Here is a 9,441-nt window from a genome sequence, read left to right on the forward strand (position 1 = left end):
CTTTACCTTTATCATAAGCCTTTGTGAAAAGTGAAGCTATATATATTTGGGCGACAGACAGAGAACCTGAGTGGGAATGCGAGACCAACATTCTGCATCAGAAGCAAAGAAAATGGCCAAATGCAGGTTGTATTGTAATGCAGCAAATTACTTGACGTTAAACTCGAGGCAGCTCATAACGTAGTAAGCCATGATCCAATTATGTGTGCTGGGTAACCTTAGAAAAGGCACAATTCCTCAAAGGTACATGGTGGATGTCTGATTCCCAACATTGCCCTAGATTAGATTTACTGGATCTCCTGTCTGCTCAGAAAGCTCTAGTGGTTTACAACCCGAAGCCTTGGATGTGCTCCTATAGTTCAGTCGTCCTTTGTCATTTCCAATTGTTATAAATGGAGATGTCTTCAAAATGTAATGAAAGCCGCTGCTTATAAATAACTAAATAATGGCAGCAAAGCCCAGGTGTTCAGATATGTATTATTCACAAAGTAGCCGCTAATGGCAGGAAAATACAAAAACCTACTGAGGAGTTTTATGTTTTTGTTCCCGTTTGTTAAAACAAGTCATTGTCATGATCCATCCTGACAGGTCCTGGAGTGACATTATAACTGTTCTCCCCTCCCCCAAAATGTTTGGACTACAAAGGACGTTGGCACCAAGTAAGTGGCAACACAGGAGTGTCAAATCGTGTCACTTGTCCATGGAGCGTGGAAATCTAATATTTCTATATGCTGTTCACTGTAGCATTGGCGGTGGGGGGGGGGGATTCTTGCTTGGCTAGTGGAGAGACAATAGCGTTGGATGGATTTGCAGAAAAGCAACGAGGTAAAAAGAAACACACACACAAAAAAATAAAGATTAAAAAATAAAAAGTACCAAGAAAACTAACAGATATCACCAGATAAAGGCATAAAAATAAAGATTAAAATTAAAAGGCATCACCAGATTCTATCAATATCTATCTTTCCATCTATCTATATCAGGGTTGGGGAACCTGTGATTCCAATTCCCATTAGCCCTGGTCAGCATGGCCAATACTTAAGGATGATGGGAATTGTAGTCTGGAGGACCACAACCTTGCCTGCCCTGATCTATACAGTGGTTTTGTTATTGTTGTTGTTGTTTAGTCGTTTAGTCGTGTCCGACTCTTTGTGACCCCATGGACCAGAGCACACCAGGCACTTCTGTCTTCCACTGCCTCCCACAGTTTAGTCAAACTCTTGCTGGTAGCTTCGAGAACACTATCCAACCATCTTGTCCTCCGTCGTCCCCTTCTCCTTGTGCCCTCCATCTTTCCCAACATCAGGGTCTTTTCCAGGGAGTCTTCTCTTCTCATGAGGTGGCCAAAGTATTGGAGCCTCAGCTTCACGATCTGTCCTTCCAGTGAGCACTCAGGGCTGATTTCCTTCAGAATGGATAGGTGTGATCTTCTTGCAATCCATGGGAGTCTCAAGAATCTCCTCCAGCACCATAATTCAAAAGCATCAATTCTTTGGCGATCAGCCTTCTTTCTTAACCTCAGGTTAAGAACTTAATTCATTCTGGAGGTCCATTCTTAACCTGAAACTGTTCTTAACCTGAGGTACCACTTAGCTAATGCCGCTGTGCCGCCGTTGCACGATTTCTGTTCTCAACCTGAAGCAAAGTTCTTAACCCGAGGTACTATTTCTGGGTTAGCGGAGTCTGTAACCTGAAGCATCTGTAATCCGAGGTACCACTGTATATGAGTGAGAGAAAAAGATCAGACTTAATAAAGGTATCCACAGTTTCTTCTAGTTGCAGAGCCTGGAATCAAAGACATGAGCTTTGCCCTGTGCTCAGGACCCTAAGAATACTTTCATGCAAATTGCTCTAAATAGCGGAGCACATTGTAACATACAAATATACCCATTTCCTTAAGAGGTATTGTCATGTAAATGCTAAAAAAACACACACAAAAAAAACACCACCGCTGTTCTGAATCTTTTTTTTTTAATATTATTATTGTTATGATTTGGACAAAAGAAAAGCCGAGTGCTTTGTTCTTCTTGCTTTTGACAACAAATGGGACCAAGGAAAAGTGACTCGCTTATGTGGGTTAAGCACATGGCGAACAATCTAAAGAGAATATTTACGGCTGGGCTGAAAACAGGGCGGGGGGAGAACGGAATGGTTGGAACAACAAGCTCTTTTATACGGCACAGCGGACAGAATCCCCTACGAGCTGGGAAAGGTTTGGGGAAGAAAGGGAGAAAAGAAGCTGGTGGTGTTTTGTTCCGCAGAGCAGCCTTTGTGGGGAGTAGCAGCTGGGTAAAATGTGTGTGGCTTCATCAGCATCATGAGTTGAAAAGCAGACCCCTGCCAGATAGGATAGTCGCAGCTGTGCAAAGGCTGCTCCATCAGTAGAGCACTTAGAGGCCATCTACTGTGGGCACCTGTTTGCCCCCCAGGTGGTGAAAGTGGAGCTGTTCAAAAGAAAACCTCCAGCAGGCCTCACATCTTATTTTTCTAGTTCTTTTCCCCCTGTCCCCCACTTTCCCCCCCTCCGCTTATATATCCCATATTTTAATATTTTGGAGGGTGGAGTTGAAGTGGCGTCTCAGCTCCATTCTATTCAGTCCCCGATACGTGTATCAGAAGCAAGCTGGAGTTTCCTATTGCTTCAAATGTCCAGTATGAAAGGTCCTTCACGATGAGAGGAATACCTGAAGAGGATTCATTATTTACTCCAAGGGCACATTCAGTGGTACCTCGGGTTAAGTACTTATTTCGTTCTGGAGGTCTGTACTTAACCTGAAACTGTTCTTAACCTGAAGCACCACTTTAGCTAATGGGGCCTCCTGCTGCCGCCGCGCCGCCAGAGCACGATTTCTGTTCTCATCCTAAAGCAAAGTTCTTAACCTGAAGCACTATTTCTGGATTAGCGGAGTCTGTAACCTGAAGTGTATGTAACCTGAAGAGTATGTAACCCGAGGTACCACTGTACTGGCAAGTTCAGGTTGTGCGATTAGAGTGGATTTGGTGCTATTGCTCAACAAACTAATTTCCCCTTCCCCTCCCCACAAAACCCCCCACACTTTTTATGATAGGGAATGCGATGGCGAAATTCACTGGAGGGTGTGGAATGATACTTGCTTGACACATCATATAATCTCTCCATGAACAAATAAGAATGCATGCTCAATAAGTAGCCAGTGTAATCTGACCTCCCGTCAAACTTTGTGCAAAGGAATCAGGGGTGAATGTTCCGCAAACAGGTCCATCAACGTAAGCTGTCATACCCAGTGCAGTAGATCACCATGATGCTTTGGATACAGGCAATTTATTTTCTACTTATCTTGTATGTTTTAGCATCTCTAAGGCAATAACAGGTGGTGGTAGTGAATTCACTATTAAATGGTTGTTGCTGTTGGGATACTGCTAGGGAGAAAAAGTCCATCTTGACCTCCACGTCGTGTCCGGACGTCCATCGATCTCCCGTAGACACGCAGTATCAGCAATTAGAGACATGAGCTCCAGAAATAGCTTGAAAAGGATCCAGAGCTCTTGCACACTCTATCAGCAGATATGCACAGCAAAAGATGCAGTCAGGAGAGCATTATATAGAAGTTTATTCAGCGTTGATCAGAACAAAGAAAAACCATGACTGCCTGCTTGAGAGAGTTCCGGCAGAGAGAGAGAAAACGAAAGCAAAGACACAACATAAACATCCTGTGAGACAGGAAATACGCAGACTCTGACACAAAAAGCCTGCTCCCTTTTAAGGTGGAACGGAAATATCCTAACAGTTGCCCTTCCTTAGACTGAATGGGTTAAATAAACAAAACAATTTGATTATGCAAGCACCACCATCTTTCATTAGAGGGACCTTAACATGTAAGCACACAAAAGTGTCTGGTTCACATTTTCTTGTTTTTGACGCAATTCTTATCCACTGTTTATAAATCATAATCACCACTGAATCTAGAGGATGGTTTGAAGGCCCCTCTGCTTTCCAGGTACTAACTCCTGGTGGGCAACTTTGAGACCTTGCTGTTCTCTCTTTTGGGTTGGTCATAGAATCATACAATGGTAGAGTTGGAGGGAACCCTGAGGATCATCCAGTCCAACTCCCTGCAATGCAGGAATATGCAACTGTCTCATAAGGGGATAGAACATGTTGCGACCTTGGCATTATCAGCACCACACACCAACCAAATGAGCTATCCAGGAAGCTGTTATGTATTCAGTGGTCTGTGTTTGCCTGAGCTTGCGTCTGGACTAAGGATTCTGAGCCCTTGTGTTCTGATTCTATACATGATTTCCAATCACAGAGCATTTCAGGATTTGGGCCTCTGCCATTGGCCCTTAAACTCTGAGTCATGATTCGCAGCTTGGAAGTTTAGACAGCCAATGACGTTGTGAGTGGGAGTGGCCTAGGCCTCCAGAAATGTATATAAGCAATTGCTTTGCCCCTGTGGTCCAGTTCTGTTAGTTCAATAGAGGCTCTTGCTGTTATCACTGTGTCTTGCCTCGTGGGAACCCACTTACGCTTCAGAAGCCACACTGCTTCATTTCTAACCAATGCATATCCCACAACCTCCTGATCAAATCCCACAATATTTTATACCACAAGTGTTCTGGTGGTTTATTTTTGTTCTGCTTTTGTTGTACTATAGCCCCTCCGGACAGCATTTGGGAAGCATAACAGAACAAACTGAAGTATAACAAATCCACTACTAATGCACTATTATTGTGTCAATATTATATTGCAGAAATCGCCCTCAACAAAGCAACCATATGGAGGCAACCTGACTCTTCGTCCTGTCTTTTGCTCCTCTCTAGAATTAGATGGAAATCAATGTCCCTGTGTGCCTACATAGTTGAAGACTACATTAAGTTATCACAGAAAAGAGCAGATCTATTTCCCTTCCTTTTCCCATTTCTGTCTTTCTGATCTATTGATGCATTACCTGTGGCCATCAAAGCAACCGGGGTGTTCTCAGAAGTCATATAAATGCTGTGCTGTTAACGCAGAAATGTCTATTGGAGAGGGGATGAGCAAATTCGGAAACCAACACACGTCTTCCTTCTAAAATAGAGACATGGCTTGTCATTAATCTAAGACTCCTGAGACGGTGCCCTTGCCTTGTTAAAGTACAGTAGTAAATGGTTTGGAGGTCATGTTCTTTTAAATTATGTGTATCTTTTAAAGCATATTTACATTGCTGATCCGGCCGAATCAGTAATGTTTTGCTGCTGTCATTAATGGGAAATCAATTTCCACCTTAAACATATTATGAATTGAAAAGAGAAAAGACTCTTAAGAGGGCCTTTAGAGATGCCTTTTCCATTAGTAAAGTTGTATGTTCACTTCCCTCATGTCCTGTTCAGCTGGATATGTCCCCCTGATACAAGCATTATTTCTGTAACTTTCCTCCCTGATCACAATAGTCATAGGCATGTCTTGCATAGGGCACTGATATAAATTCCAGGCATACTTTTAAGTGCTTAGATTGTAAAGTTTGCTGAGTCAGAACTCTAGAGAGCGGCAGTGACTTAGATGGATGCTCCATATGGAGCAATACCATCTGACACGTGTGAATACCAGAATCACATGGGTGAAGCCAACTGAGCAGGTCTTTCATACTCATTTGTCTTCCTACCTCTCAAAAAGACTCCTACAATTGGCCTTGCCAGTGAGGTTCTGGAAGCAGGTCCCATGCTTTTATGGGTGTCGTGTGTATGTAAATTCTAACATTTCTCTGATGAAAATAGGGATGTCTTCTTCTTCTTCTTCTTCCTCTTCTTCTTCTTCTTCTTCTTCTTCTTCTTCTTCTTCTTCTTCTTCTTCCAACCCCAACCATCTGAATGTATTGTCCCAGCTACTCTGGACAGCTTGCAACATATATAAAAACATAATAAATAATTAAACATTAAAAAAACTTCCCTATACAGAGCTGCCTTCAGATGTCTTCCAAAAGTTGTATACAGTGGTACCTTGGGTTAAGAACTTAATTCGTTCTGGAGTTCTGTTCTTAACCTGAAACTGGTCTTAACCTGAGGTACCACTTTAGCTAATGGGGCCTCCCGCTGCCGCCGCACGATTTCTGTTCTCATCCTGAAGCAAAGTTCTTAACCCAAGCTACTACTTCCAGCTTAGCGGAGTCTGTAACCTGAAGCGCCTGTAACCCAAGGTACCACTGTAGTTACGGTACTTATCTCCTTGACTTGGGGGGTCACATAACTCCATACCCTCCAACATTTCTTCAATGAAATTACAGACGTCCTAAGGAAAAGTGGAATATTCCAGGATCAATCAGAAACCGGGATGGCTTCTGTACGTCCTGGATAGTCCCTGGAAAATAGGGACACTTGGAGGATCTGTAAATACCTGAATCGGGCACGTGGAGCCTAATCACATAGGCCTGTCATATCCAGTCAATGCCTTCTTTATATGACTTGCCACACAATTCTACACTATGTAAAGGTATAAAGTAAAGGACCTCTGGACAGTTAAGTCCAGTCAAAGGCGATTATGGGGTTGCGGCACTCATCTTGCTTTCAGGCCGAGGGAGCCGGTGTTTGTCCACTGACAGATTTTCTGGTCATGTGGCCAGCATGACTGAACAATTTCTGGTACAACGGGACGCCATCACAGAAACCAGAGCGCATGGAAATGCTGTTTACCTTCCTGCCGCAGCGGTAACTATTTATCTACTTGCACTGGTGTGCTTTCAAATTGCTAGGTTGTCAGGAGCTGGGACAGAGCAACGGGAGCTCACCCCGTCGCGGGGATTCAAACTGCTGACCTTCCAATCGGCAAGCCCAAGAGGCTCAGTGGTTTAGACCACAACGCCACCTCCCTTAGCCTGAAAGCAAGATGAGTGCCACAACCCTATAGTCACCTTTGACTGGACTTAACCATCCAGGGATCCTTTACCTTTAGGATCATACAGTGAGAGATGGCTTTCATTCAGCTGTGGGTTCACTGTGGGATCACTGTAGCACACCAAAAATCAAACTATTGTTTGAATTCTCTCTCTGTGTGTGTGTGACATGTGCAGTCCTGCAGCTGTCTCAGTGCATGTCACCTGCAGCTGGAAGTCTACACAGATTGCCTCTAAAATGGCTGCCATTTGTGGGGAAAGGTCGTGAGACACAGGGAGAATAGGTCGTGAGAAAATCTAACTAAAGGGAGCCTATGGGGAAGGTTTGGTCATATAAACACACCACTGTGCTCTAAATCCTTTCCTCATTCCCTCTGCTAAAATGGGACTGTTTATCATCTCACCTAACAACACAGTGTGTCTCCTTCACTCAGAGTACAATGGCTACATCTATTGGCTCCCTTCATTTCCTAGGCATGAGGGCAAATAAGTCCTCCCTTATCTCAAGAGCATCAGACGTTGACAGCTCAGCTTATTTTGGAAGGCAAGCCCTCTGTGTGTAATGTCTGACTGTCTGAAAACATGTTTTTCATCAAATTGCCCTATTTCCCTTATTTTAGCAGATGAAAGATCTTCTTCCTGTTCCCAGTGCTGTTTCTTTTCTGCCTGAATATTCTACTGTTCAATTTTAATTCTACCTAATTTTGATTTGATGGGCAGATTGTCTGAACAAGTACGATGTGTCTGATGATGGACACACATTTATTGAGATATTATAATCTCAATAATCAGTGTTTTTCAAGTCAACACAGATCTTTCCAGAAGGACCTCTTTTCTGTATGTAAGTTTATATGATGGCTAATTTTATGGACATCAGTTTTCATTAATGGCAATGCTTTGGATTTCATTTGGTTTATATTCTTTCTTAGAAGAAATACAATAAAATGTTGTGGGAAATAATTGGCTTTAAGCTAGTACTATCCAAAAGAATACAGAACAAGACACAGGTCAAGACTTGTCAAGCATTCTGCATTACTGAATGAGTCCTCCTCTGCAAAACTTAATTCACACTCAGTATATATTACTCAGTGTTCTGGATCTCTTATGACTACTTAGCGCATATTATGCATACCTTCCAGGTAAACATTTGCTTTCCATGTCTCACCCTGCGGTTTGGTTAGCTGGGATATAAGCTGCCCCACCTTTTTCCAGAAAGCAATCAAACAGCTTTAGGTTCTGACAGTATCTTAGAATGGTTTTCTTTAGATGCCAACAAACTGTTTTTGAGTGTCTGGATTCGCTTGGCACTGTCTGGCATTCCTACAGATTTGCAATGTTGTACTACTCAACAAAGACACGGGTTGCGGTGTAAAAAACCCCACCAAAATTATAGAACTGATTGTTGTTGGGGGTTTTTGTATATTTACAAAATGCGTTACAGAAACTGAGGGGAAAGTCATTTACTATGAGATATACAGAACTATAACTCCTACAAACTGGGTTATTCATTTTTTTAATAATTGATTTTTATTCAGTTTCCAATATACATTTTATCTAAATTTAACATTCGCATTATACATAAACATCTTTTGGACTTCCCTCAACCTCTTTGACAATTCTTCATATTATCACTACATCTCACATTTCTTAATTTTATGTTGCACTTTACCTCTCTTAATTTTAACCTATTTTTCAAACAACATTTCAATCAGTCTTTTTCACAAAGGTTCTTGAAAGCCAATAAGCGTTAGTTGCTTCTCACATACATTTTTGATATATTCTGTAAATTTATTCCAGTCCTCGGAACTGGGTTATTCAGACAGGACTTTGCAATGTGAATTTTTTTTAATCAACCAGTATTTACTGATACTTTTACAGATGGTTTGATTAACCTTACTGTGATTTTGTATGCTGCACACTGTCTTGCTGTAGTTTTATGAAAGTGCACACTATAAATATTTCATTAAGCAAGGACAGAGGTAGATAACACACTGGCAATGTTGGTGTTGGGAGGCTGGCTCTGTCCCAGCATCCCACCTGTTCCTGGCAGATGTGCTTCTTTCTCGGAGTGTCTACGAAGAATTTTACACATCACTTGGGAAGACAGGCGAACTAATGCCAGTGTACTGGAAGAAGCAAAGATCACCAGTGTCGAAGCAATAATTCTTCAACATCAGCTTCGTTGGACTGGTCATGTTGTTTGGAAGGCTGATTATAGCCTTCCAAAGCAACTACTCTATTCTGAATTTTAAAATGGAAAGCGTATTGCTGGTGGTCAACAAAAGAGTTTTAAAGACTCTCTCAAGGCAAATCTAAAAAAATGTAGTATAAACACTGACAGCTGGGAAACACTGGCCTGTGAGAGCTCCAGTTGGAGAACAGCCTTTACCAACGGTGTCATGGGTTTTGAGGATGCTCGAACTCAGGACGAAAGAGAGAAATGTGCTAAGAGGAAGGCACACTTGGCAAACCCTCACCATGATCAACTCCCACCGAGAAACCTGTGTCCCCACTGTGGAAGGACGTGTGGATCCAGAATTGGCCTCCACAGTCACTTATGGACTCACTGTTAAGACTGTGTTCATGGAAGACA

At 42.4% G+C, this 9,441-nt stretch overlaps 1 long non-coding RNA gene across 1 annotated transcript; it reads left to right on the forward strand.

Moving 5' to 3' along the window:
• The first annotated feature begins 18 nt into the window (after window positions 1-18).
• On the forward strand, window positions 19-7,710 carry LOC310665397. Its single transcript, XR_014505455.1, has 3 exons — window positions 19-126; window positions 589-659; window positions 7,569-7,710. It is a non-coding gene; the product is annotated as an uncharacterized lncRNA (long non-coding RNA).
• The last annotated feature ends 1,731 nt before the right edge of the window (window positions 7,711-9,441 follow it).

The sequence above is a fragment of the Podarcis tiliguerta genome (genome assembly GCF_965153285.1).
Source record: "Podarcis tiliguerta genome assembly, chromosome: 1".
NCBI lineage: Eukaryota > Metazoa > Chordata > Lepidosauria > Squamata > Lacertidae > Podarcis > Podarcis tiliguerta.